Raw genomic sequence first — 12966 nt, 5'->3', positions numbered from 1 at the left:
GAGAAACTTGGCGAAGACAAACTTATTGACATAAACAAGGAAGGTGGTTGTGATGAAAAGGATGAAGAGGTCCCAGAGAAAGTGACACTAATAACAAATTTCACATTAAAAAAGCTCTCAGAGATATTTCATAGCATTGAAAGCAAAAGAAACAAAATGTTGGAAGTTAGCCCAAACCTAGAAAGGCATATGACAATTCTCCAAGGCATGTAAAAGATGCTTGCTTCAAAAATTATGTAATCGTAAGACGGCAAGCACTATTCAAACTACTGTTTGATCAGCTTTTTTGCAAAGAAATAAAACATTTTAGTTCTCAATGTTTCTGTGTTTTATAGTGTACTCAATAAGCACCACTTTTACTATTTTTTCATGTATCTATATGTTTATAACAGTTTTTAATGTTTTGAAAAAAATTTCAAAGATCACAGAAAAATTATAATTTTTCTATGGATTAAGATTTCTTTGCACGGTTTCAGCTTGCATAATTACTTTACCATTGTGTACCACCATACAAAGTGAGAACTGTTTATATACCTATATATTTTTAACAGTCATGACCAAGTTTTATGTGTTTTGGGAATGCAAGACTAATTTAACATTAGAAAATCAATCGATTAATTCACTAGAGTAACAAAATAATTTTTAAAAATGGGATCATCTCAGAGATTTCAGAAAAGTCTTTGAAAAATTGTAACTCCAATTTAAGATAAAAACTCATAGCAAACTAAGGATGGAAAAGAATTTCCATAATTTGATAAAGAATAAAGAAAAGTTAAACAAGTAGGAAGCACCAAATCCATAGTAAAAATAAATCCAAATGTATAATTCATCAAACTAAATGTAAATGGAATAAACAAAAATTATGAGACCCAATGTTTTTTAAAATGCCCCTTAAGACAAACTTCACCTGTTCTCATTTACTTGTGGGAGCTAAAAATTAAAACAATTGAATTCATGGAGATAGAAAGTAGAATGATTGTTACCAAAGGCTGAGAAGAGTAGTGTGGGGGTGAGGTAGGGAGTGGGGATGGTTAATGAGTACAAAAACATAGAACTAATGAATAAGACCTAGTATTTGAAAGCACAATAGAATGACTATAGTCAGTAATAATGTAATTTTACATTTAAAAATAACTAAAAGAGTATAATTGGATTGTTTCTAACAAAAAAGCTAAATGCTTGAGGTGGGGATACCACATTTACCCTGATGTGATCATTATACATTGTATGCTTGTGCCAAAATACCCCACATACCCTATAAATATATACACCTACTACATACCACAAAAATTTTAAAAGTTGTTGAATGAAGTCATATTACTTTCAATAAACAAATAACTAGAACATATGAACATAGAATAATGGGGCAAAGAAAGTTACTATATAATAATAAAAGGTCTCATTCACCAGGAATGTGTAAAAAATCTAACCTCATACACACTGAAAACATAGCTCAAAATAAGTAAAACAAACATCAAAAGAACTCTTAAGAAGAAATGTTCTAAGTCACCACCATAATGAAAGATTTTAACGCCTGTTTTTCAATAATTAATAAACAGTCAAAAAATCAGCAAGCAACATAACTTACAAGCTTAATCTAATAAATAACTACAGAATAATTGACTCAATATTGGACTATATGCATTCTTTTAATATATTCATGAAACACTGATAGAAATGTATCATGTGCATGACCATAAAGCAAGCCTCAAAACTTTCAGAAAATTGGTACGTAAAAAAAGTATTCTCTAGGCACAAAACAATTAAGTTATAAATCAATGCAAAGAGACAAGTTTTTAAATCTCTAAATAAATTTTCAAACCTAAATATGATCAAGCCTCTCTACCTGTCTACCGATTCCCCAGAAATACAAGAGCAAAGAAATATGTCAAATTACACTACGAGGATGCAATGATCAAAGCTCAGACTGTGCTAAACTCTGTAGGACAAACAACTCAGCTTCTTAAACATATAAATGTATAAAATTTAGAGGCGAGGAAAGGAGAAATGGCACTCCTTGAACTCCTTTCTCTCTTTCTCTATATAGATATATATATATATCTCTATATATATATATAATAGAGAGAGAGAGAGAGACATTTCAGTTAGTAGCAATGTATGGATTCCATTTGGATCCTGATCCATACAAACTGTTGAAAGGGCGAGAAGACATTAAGAGAAAGATATTCAAGTGTTTACTGAATATTGATGCTATTGAGGAATTATTAAATTATATGATGTATGGGAATTGCTTCAAAATAAAGGGAAGGTTCTAGAGAGGGGCATATAAGTGAAACAAGATTGCCTATGAAGTGATCATTGCTGACTGGCTGATAAGCATGGAGGTTCATTAAATTATTCCGTTTTGTGTATTTTAAATTTTCAGTAATAAATGATTAAAAGAAACTAATGAATTTAGAATGGGAATGAACATTACAGGCCAATCTCCCTCAAGGCTATGTGTGCCAGTTATTTACCCCATTACCCACCCTTGGCAGCTCAGACCTACCCTTTAATACTGTGTTCTATACTGCCAAGGCTGGAAACTGCGAAATACGTTCCTCAGTTTCCATTGCCAGCGGACTTTCTTTTAGATTCTGCTAATGGGAATTTAAAGTCACTGTTGAAAGATCAGAAGTGGATAAAGAGGGAAGTTTTCTGCTTTTGGCTCCAACAGTGTGGCAGTTGCTGGTTGTTGTTGTAGTAACAGTGAAGAAAGAGATTCTGAACTCCAGAAGTTTGGCCTAAGGCAACCTTTTGTCTGTGGTTCCAACCCAGGTCAACATTTGATGGGTCCAGAACTGACTGAGATAGTTCCTCCAACAGCACAATGGCAGGTGTTGCTAATAGGTTCCAATCCAGGGCATTAGCAGCTTCTAATCTTTAGGTGTTACCCTTTTTTACTCTTGACTCCTCCAGCACCTTTCCTTCTCCTTTTTGCTTCTGCAGCGCTTCCAAAAGAAATATATCCAATTCCCTTTATTAAGTTCCCTTTATTCAAAATACCTACAGTGGTTTCTGCAATCCTGAGTAAAGCCTGACTGATATCAGTACTTGGTGTCAGGAGTGCTTCCAGAAAGAGAACCTCATAAATGGAATCCTGGGGTTGGGTTGCTGACCCGTTTGAGTAAGAGGGCAGTGATCATCTCATTACATGTTGGAAATAAGATATTGTAAATTCATGCCTTGTGGTGCCATTACAATTTCTCAAATTATCACTCGTGAATGTTTGGAATGTAGTGCCTGTTAAAGGCCAGGCTTTGGAAGGCCAAGTGACTAGGGCACTTGACTGTCATGACAGTGACAATGACAGTAGAGACTGAGATAAGCTACCTATTTCTGATGAAACTGGAGAGCTTACACAAAGAAAATGACAGATTCAAAGACTTAAACTTTCAGCATAAGGCACGGTCAGAGAACTAGAGAGTACGTTGAAGCACTAAAATTATCTCTTAATTTTTGTAGCCATAAAGCAGATATGGCTGAAAATAAGATTCCAAATGTGATTTTACATGTTGCAGAATTACATTATAAGTTTAATTTATAGCTTCATCAATTCTCCTATGTGAAAATTAGGACATGGGAGGATTAGGAACCTGCAATTTTGAATGGAGATATTTTGTACACTAGAAATAATCTAAGAAATAAAATCCCCCAAATCCCCCAAGCTTCCCTTACCAACAGGAATAGTTACTTCTTCTCCTTCCAAGGAAACTAGCCAATCTTTGCTATAATAACCTCACCTGAGGCAGTTGTCTTTCAAAGGATTCCTATGCTCCTCAAGTTCATGCCAATGTACACCTATTGCTTCTAGATTCATAACTATAACCAATCCCAGGAAAGTCTCATGCAAGAGGACATAGGCTATACACACCCAAAGAATTGCATATTTCTGCTCATTTTTATTATTAGAAACCCAGAAAATATGTATTTGTGTAGAAGTAGATTCCAAGGAGGATAGAAATAGCCTTGGATAAGGCAGAATTGATCAATATAGGGAATATATTAATCAATATCTGGAAATCTGTATTTAATGCATTGTCTTTAGTAGTCAACAGTTTGTTTGATTGACTAAAATTTGGACTCAACACTCAGCACTGGTCTACAATAAGTGAAATTGAGATGCCAAAATTCCCTGGCATAAAACAGAGAGAGAGAATTAAGTTGGAACTCTGGGGGCAGCAGCAATCAACAGTATTCCCTTTACAAGGATATCCATTTCACCACTTTTATTCAGCTTAACACACAAAGTCCTGGCCAGAGCACTTATGCAAGAGAAAGAAATAAAGGGCATCCAAATTGGAAAGGAAGAAGTCAAATTGGCCTTGTCCACATATGACACAATCTTATTCCTAGATAAACCTAAAGACTCCACCAAAAAACTGTTAAAACTGATAAAATAAATTCAGTAAAGTTGCAGGATATAAAGTCACATAAATAAATTGGTAGCATTTATATACACCAATAGCGAGCAATTTGAAAAAGATATCAAGAAAACCATCACATTTGCAATAACTGCAAAAAAACAAATCTAGAAATCAATCTAACGAAAGAAGTGAAAGATCTATAGAAGGAAAACTATAAAACTCTGATGAAAGAAACTGAAGAGGAGATTAAAAAATCAAAAGATTTTCCATGTTCAGGGATTAAAATAATTAATATTGCTAAAATGACAAATATTACAATTTACAAATTATAAAGCAATTTGTAAAGCAAATTACAAATTTGATGCAATCTCTGTCAAAATACCGATGACATTCTTCACAGAAACAGAAAAAACATTCTAAAATTTATATGGAACCACAAAATACCTTGAAGAGCCAAAGCAATCCTGAACAAAAAGAAGAAAGCTGGAGGCATCACACTACCCGACTCCAAAATTTATGACAAAACTACAGTAATCAAAACATCATATAATGGTACTGGCCTGAAAACAGGCACATAGACCAATGGAACAGAATAGAAAACACAGATATAAATCCATGCGTCTACAGCCTACCCATCTTCAACAAAGGTGCCAAGAACATACAATGAGGAAAGGACAGTCTTTTCAAAAAACGGTGTCAGAAAAACTGGATATCCATATGCAGAAGAATAAAACTAGACCCCTATCTCTCACCACACACAAAAATCAAATCAAAGTGAATTAAAGACTTAAATCTAAGGCCTAAAACTATGAAACTGCTGGAAGAAAACACTGGGGAAGCACTCCAGGACTTTGGTCTGGACAAAGATTTTTTTATGTCAGGCAGCTATAGCATGGGTAACCAAAGCAAAAATAGACAAACAGGATAACATCAGGCTAAAAGTCTTCCACACAACAAAGGAAACAAAGTGAAGAGGTGACCCACAGAATGGGGAAGAATATTTGCAAACTGTCCATCTAACAAGGGATTAATAACCAGAATATATATATATATGTAAGGGGCTCAAGCAACTTAATAGCGAAAAAAAAAAAAAAAAAAAAAACCCAATCTTAAAATGAGCAAATATCTGAAAAAAATGTTTCTCAAAAGAAGATATACAAATAGCCAACAGGTATAGAAAAATACTCAACATTGCTAATCATCAGAGAAATGCAAATTAAAACTACAATGAAATATCTCACCCCAGTTAAAATGGCTTGTATCAAAAAGGCAATGCTGGCGAAGATATGGAGAAAGGGGAACCCTCATACACTATTTATGGGAATGTATATTAGTACAATCACTATGGAAAACAGTATGGAGGTTCCTCAAAAAACTAAAAATAGGGCCAGGCACAGTGCCTCATGCCTATAATCCAAGCACTTTGGGAGACCAAGACGGCAGATCATTTGAGCTTGGAGTTCGACTCCAACCTGGGCAACATAGCGAAAAACCATCTCTAAAAATCAAAAAGTAAAAAATAGAACTACTATATGATATGCTATATGATCCAGCAATTCCACTACTAGGTATATAATCAAAAGAAAGAAAGGAATTCAATATATTAAAGAGATATCTGCACTCCCATGCTTATTGCAGCACAATTCACAATAACCAAAATATGGACTCAACATACGTGCCCATCAATGGATGAATGAATAAAGAAAATGTGGTATGTATATGAAGTGAAATATTATTCAGCCATAAAAAAGAATGAAACCTTGCCATTTGCAGGAACATGGATGCAACTAGAGGCCACTGTGTTAAGTGAAATAAGTCAAGCACAGAAAAATAAATATTACACGTTCTCATTTACATGTGGGAACTAAAAAAGTGGATCCATGAAGATAGAGAACAGATTGGTGGTTACCAGGGAAGGGTAGAGGGGAAGGGAGATGAAGGGGAAAAAGAGAATATAAATGTAGTTATTACCACCTAACTGTACACTTAAAAATGATGAAGATGATAAATAATTCAAAAAGAAAGACAATGTCAACAAATAGGGATGCCAGATGCCAAAGTAGGCTACAGGACAAGCAAGCTACAGCAAATAATGGCATAATGGTTCCAGGAATGCTGGTAGCTGTTTCTTGATGTGGAATTGTTGAGTTTGAAGTAAAATTTTATCTGCACCTGACTCTTCCCACCCCCGGTCTCCCCGCAGAAACACTAGTATTGCCTTTAAGTGGTTCCCTTGCAGCAGCGGCCTATGTAAACAGTAGTGATTCAAAACCAGAACGGCCCTATGGAGTGAATCCTACCATGGTTCCTGCTGGTCTTCCTTGCTTCTGGACCTTTCCCTGAGCCTAGTCCTCCAGCCTTGCTATAGGTATTGTCTTTTCCATGATATTTCATTCAAAATTCCTTTTCCATTGAAGTCAACCGGAGTTACATATAACAATAAACCATGAATTATGCAGTTTGTATTTTTATCTTTCAGCTACAAAGGCTGTTTAGTAGCCCACATCCTATTAACTTTAGTTTCAGTGATCATCTCTGTTTGTCACTGGAGAATACTGGGAGAATAGTGGTGGAGATAGCAAATTAGGGAAATGCAGATTAAAACCAGAATAAGATATTATTTCACACCCACCTAATTGTAAAAAAATATGAAAATTCTGAAAATGCCAAGTGTTGGTTAGCATGTAAACAGTGGTTGGAGTATAAAATGGTACAACTACTTTAGAAAACAGTTTCTAGTAAAGTGGATGATGTGCACAACTCCTGTAACCCAGCAACATCTACTTGGAAGAATAGATTGTAGAGAAGGGCTTATTCATACGTGCAGGAGAAAAGTCCAAGAATGTTCACATGGCATAGTTTGTAATAACTACAGGAGAAATATGAAAGTACCCCAAATGTTCGATAGGTAAATAGACAACTAGCTTGGGATGTATTTATACAATGGAATATTGAACAGCCATAAAGATGAAATAATTATAGAACATGTCAACATAGATTAATTTTATCAATATAATGTTTAATGAAAAAATGCAATTCACAGAAGGTTGCAAACAATGATTTCAAGTGGTATAATATTTGAAAAAGGTGAAGCTAAACAATATTGTTTGGGGATACATAGAAAAGTGGTAAAATTCAGGGTGGAGTTACCTTTAGAGAGAGGAGAGAAATTTGAATGAGGAGGGGCACACAAGGGAACTTCGTAGGGATGGTAATAATCTATTTCTTAAGGTATTGTTTCTCTAATATTTTTGAAACCACTTATATGTCTTATATACGCAGTTTTATAATTACAAAATAATCATGATTTTTAAAAAGTGATTTTGTGACTCAGCTGGCTGCCACTTCAAATGCTCATGAATTTGAAAAAAGTAATTTAAAAAAAGAAAATGTCTTCTGCCTACATAGCCCTGTTTACCTACTAAACAGGTTTGGTTTTATTTGTAAACATAGGATTCAACGTCTTGTATAGTCTTGTGCATCATGAATCTCCAAGAGAAGAATTTAAAATTCCGTAATTTCCAAACTTTTTTAACCATGGAATATTTAGACTTGGAATACCTAAAATACAGATATGGTTTGAGAAAAATACTTTTCTACAGATGTGTCCTAGTTCTGTGCCACACCTCCCACCCCCAACCCAGAGTTATTCATTTCTGCATTCTTGGTCCCAAACCCTAGCTGAGTGTCTAGGACGGACGCTGCTTCCCATCTGCCTACCTAGACTCCTGTTCACTGCTGGCTCCTGGGTTCCTAGAGATGTTGCAAAACCTGTTTGCTTGGAAAAGTCCACATTCTGGCCTTCCACTCTGGCCTGAGGCAGGGTTTTTCAGGCCTGTCGTCCTCCACATACCCGTTTCATGCTGTGTTCTACCTGCAGCACTGGCGTTCCTCCCAGCACTTGCAGAGGAGCCTGTCTGCTTATCGCTTACTCCAGCACAGGAGGTAGTCATTCCAGATCATCTAACCCCATCCTGCTCCCCAACCAGTCAGATCACATTGGATGTGACCTGACATAAAGTCATGAAACTTGAAAATCATATCCCTGGGGACAGGCAGAACTGGAGTGACAGAGAAGAAAAGACTTAGGTAGACAGGCACCAGAAAAGTATTGCGGCATTTGCCCATGAGGTCACCACTAAACATGTGGTCATTTCTGAGGCTCAAAGTCTAGCCCAGAATCATAGCTGAAATCTCTGGGTCTTCCAAAGAGAAGAATTGGCCTTAAAAGTTGATTAGTGGATATGACTCAAGCAAGCCAAATAGCCCACAGACAAACAGACCATGGAAGAAGAAAGCAGCACCACCAGAAATCTCTGAGATAGACAAGGAGAAGTCTACAGGGCTACCAGGCAGTGAGAAGCACAGAAATGCTATTGTGGAGGATCTTAGGAGGCAGGACCTGAGTTCTGGATGATTGCAGCTAAGTGTGGAGCCAGGTGAGTACTGTTGTGACTGTATTTTTGTCCCCTCTGTTTCTCTCTCCATCTCCCTGACTTATGTGGCCTACAGAAAGATAAGTTATGTTACAAATGGAGTTCAAATTAATATGTTATGACTTACTAAGTAGCGTTTCAAACTTTAAGACAAAAGTCAAACAGTATAGGGTTCTTTATTTAAGCAGTTCTGGCTAGCGTTAAATGAAAAGGAGTATTTTTGAAGAATATCAGATAACTCACAAAATCAACAGAAAGCTGGAGAACAAGGCCCAGAAACACGATGGAAACCCAGGATGGCCAGTGGGGACTACCCGGGGCCTCAGGATCCATCTGGGTAGGGCAGTGTCTATGCTGGTCTAGGCCACTGCAGCCTAGGGGTGCTCAAAACCAACAGGGCTGACTGCCAAATCTCAAACGCTCTGCCGCCACCATAAAGAAAGTCTGACCTGTTCCAGATTCTTAGCAAAGTTCTCTTAAAGTCAAAGTGTGATATGGTAGTGCCTGTTTGGCTGAACCAAGATCACAGGCGAGCTCCCACATGGCCTTTGGGAGGCTGGGAGAGAAGAACTCTCCCCTTTGGTTTCCACTGTGAGAGAAGAGTAGCCTGCACACCCAGCAGGGGGTGGGTGGGGAGGTCCCAAACCCAGAATGGTGCAAAGCTGGCTGAGCAGCACAAAGAAATGATGACTGTTCATTACAACATTATAATGTTGTGTGGTGCTATAAACTAACAGTATTGTGAATGGTAACTATTAAAATGAGTGTGAAATGACTTAATGTGAATAAATGAAGAAATGCTGTATGTGTGTGAGTGTGAATGACTATGAAGGTTGCCAGCTGTGAGCAACAAGAGGATTGCAAGACAAAATCAAAGGACCCAGCTTCAGAGGCGACAGCACAGAGGCCACAGAACAGAACTAGCACAAGGTTCCCAGACCTGCAGGGAACCGACTGAGGAAGAGCTAGAAGCTTCTGTCAGGCTGGGAAGGAGCCTCAACATGCACAGAAAGTCCCCCTCCCCTAGGCCCAGAGAGGGCTGGTACCTCAGGGGTCTTCTTAAGGAAAAGCTGAACCGAATAGAGCAAGTTCTTGCCAGTAGAACTCACCCAGCGATTCCATTTCAACCATGGCTGCAAATGGAGAGTGGTCATCTCTGAGTGATGGGGTTCATAGGAAGGATTTATTTCTGTTTAGAACATTCATCTGCTAAACTTCCTGTGGTAAACATGTGTGGCTTTTATAATCAGAAAAGAAAGGGTGAAAGAAATAAGACAAACTTCAGTGAAAGCTGCCCCTTTCTTTTCTCTTCCTGTAAGAATAAATAAATCATCTTAGGATAGCAATTAGAAACTAAATGTGCAAGAGGGAATATGTGTCTGGTGTGTGTGTCAAAGACAAAATTTAGCAAATTGTAAATCTGTAAGAAACTAGAACTTGGCCCTCATGGCTTCAGTGTGGACTGGTTTGGATTGGGTTTTTTGTCAATTTAATTGCTGCTAACTGGGTTCTCACTTTGCAAATAAACAAACAAAAACCTGAAGCTTCTTATTTAATTTGAGAGGACAAGGGTCTCTATCTTTAGGGTCAACATCCTGCCTTCAGCTTTTTCCTCCACCACACTCGTATTTTTCTGGGAGACCCCTCTGTTTTTCTCCAGAGCAGCCCATTCAGCCCCCAAAGAATGTGCATAGATTATTTTGTTGCTATCAGGAATGGCTCCTTGGAGCATGCAAATGCACCCTGCAGCAGGTGCCAGCTCGCAGAAGGTTAAACACCAAGGGGGCCAAGCCTGCAAAAGGGAGGCACCAATGCAGGATATGCAAGTCCCCAGGGGGCGAAGCCTCTTCATATTCTAGACACCAGGGCAGGGTGGAGAGGAAATCCAACCCAGAGAAGCATGGCGAGTGGTGTGACTGCAGGTGTAGTACAGAGGGATCACTCCTAGGAAATCCACCTGAGGGGAGGCAAGGGGAAGCCCCAGGAAATGGCTGGGGCGCTGGAGATCTGAGAAATCTGAGGTGAGAGGCAGGCAGGGTCTGTTTTCATGCACCACGTGCCCAACCTAACCTGGGCCTTCAGGGAGCTGTCCACACCCTGTCCACAAGCCACGTGTTCAGGATTTGACCCACAAGCCACCCAGCCTTGTGTACCCATTCCATACCTCATTCCGTATTCTGGTCTCTCCATGTTTATTGTCCCTGCTTCCTTGGTCCCTTTCCAGTTCTCTACTATAGCATACCTTTCTTACTAAAGAAGTAACTCAAAGTAATTCATCATGTTTCTTTACTAGAGACAAATCAATGCTAAGAAGTGGTAAAAAAAAAAAAAAAAAAAAAAAAGAGAGAGAGAGCGAGAGAAAGAAAGAAAGAAAGAAAGAAAGAAAGAAAGAAAGAAAGAAAGAAAGAAAGAAGGAAAAGAAAGAAAAGCAAGAAAAGAAAAGAAAAGAACAATGTTTTTTTTTAAAAAAGAGCTCCTTAAAGAGATTTTCTCCCTTTGTAGTGAGAGGAATTGAAAGAGCACTGAATAAAAAGAGAATTGTACAGATAAACAGTGGTATACCAAGGATGGAGGATGGGGAGAGTTGTCCATCAAGGTGAGGAATATTTTATCACTGACGTTGCTTAGAACTGTCAGTGCAAGACGATAATAAAAAGCAGACCGACTTTTTCTTGCATCTGTTATTGTTTTAACATTCTACATAGACATTGCACATCCTTATTTCTTGCATTCAAGGCAAAGCACTCCAACTTCCCTTGGTACTGACCAGCTCTCTGAGTCTTTCTGTGTTCCAAGTGAATCTGCACATTGCAAACGTTTTCGTCAATAGCCTTTGATTTCTCAATCCATAAAATGGATCCACGAAGCAGAAACAATGGAGGCCAGGGGAGATTTAGATATCATTTAGTCCAATCCTCTCATTTCACAGTGAAGGAGATAGGTGGAGATAGATGACGTGATTTGTTGAAGTTGGTGCCAGAGCTAGGTCTTAACCTCAAGTCTCTGGTTCTCTGCATCCAGGGCTGTATCTAGTACAGAAAGGGGCAGAGCTAGCTCAACATTTTACAGTTATTTTTAGGTCCCCTTCCCAAGTCAACCAATAACTTTCTCTTAACTATTGAAGGCTCTAATAAAATAATGTGATCTCTGCCTGAGCCTGAAGACAGCTGTCTCAGAAGAGGATCAAAATCAGCCACCCGAACATGGACTTGAAAGCTCCCCTGGATTCCATTCACAGAATATTTCTGCATTATTGCAACAAAAAGTGCAAAAAAATCCCCTTTCCCAGGCATGCTGCTTCCTGCACTGCTCCAACTTTTATAGCTTCTTCAACTGGCCACTCCATGTAGCTTGTAGCATTAATTATTCTGCACTCTTCATCTGGAAGCAGAACTTCTCTAAAACCTTCAAGTTTTCCTCAGCTCCAGCCATTGCAGCAACCCCAGCACCTGGGAACCATGAGGTCATTGCCACCTTTCCAGGTCCTGTTGAGTGGAAAACATTAGCATATCTGGAACTCAGTTATGTTTTTATTCTTCCATCCTTGGCCAGAAGAAAGTTTCTTTTCCCAGACCCCTGTGTTACAGAGATGGGCATGACGGCCACGGGTGCTCTCAAAAACAAGAAGATTTAACATCAGCTAGAATAGAGGTTCTAGAATGAATGAAGCAAATCAGCTGCTCCTGCACTGGAGAAAATCATGACCTGGTGCACTCCACAAGCAGGCTGATGTTTTTTCCAGTTGTCCATTATTTTTAGATTATCCATGTCATTCTTCTCATTAGCCCAAGTCATTGAGAGTTCACAGTTGGTATGGCTGAATCATTGCCCAAGTGACTCAGCCTCCTGATTAAAAACAGATCAAAAAAGCTTGTTAGTTCATCATTACTTATAGAGGAAAGGCTCAACTCCCTAATGGGATGTTCAAGGCTTTCCTAAACTGGCCCCAATCAACCTCGCCAGCTTCATCACCCATCATGACTGTAAAGCTCTTCTCTTTCCTTCTCACACTCCCACTTTCCATGTCTAATGCTCACTCATCCTCCGGGACTCAGCTTAAGTCATCTTCTCCAAGAAGTCTACTTTGACAGCATCTGGGCTCTTACTCAGAGCTCCCTTACCTCCATCTCAGACTTGTCACTCTGCTTTCATGCTTCCTTATC

At 38.5% G+C, this 12966-nt stretch overlaps 1 long non-coding RNA gene across 1 annotated transcript in view; it reads right to left on the bottom strand.

Annotated features, from left to right (window-relative positions):
* The window catches only part of LOC139362417 (uncharacterized), a 39009-nt gene extending 26720 nt beyond the window's left edge, over positions 1 to 12289 (bottom strand). The window contains exon 1 of the long non-coding RNA XR_011621307.1: positions 11571 to 12289. This is a non-coding gene — a long non-coding RNA (uncharacterized lncRNA). The remainder of the gene's footprint in view (positions 1 to 11570) is intronic.
* Positions 12290 to 12966: the final 677 nt, after the last annotated feature.

This window comes from Macaca nemestrina, chromosome 1, assembly GCF_043159975.1.
Source record: "Macaca nemestrina isolate mMacNem1 chromosome 1, mMacNem.hap1, whole genome shotgun sequence".
Lineage (NCBI taxonomy): Eukaryota > Metazoa > Chordata > Mammalia > Primates > Cercopithecidae > Macaca > Macaca nemestrina.
This window is presented reverse-complemented; position numbering and strand designations above follow the sequence as displayed.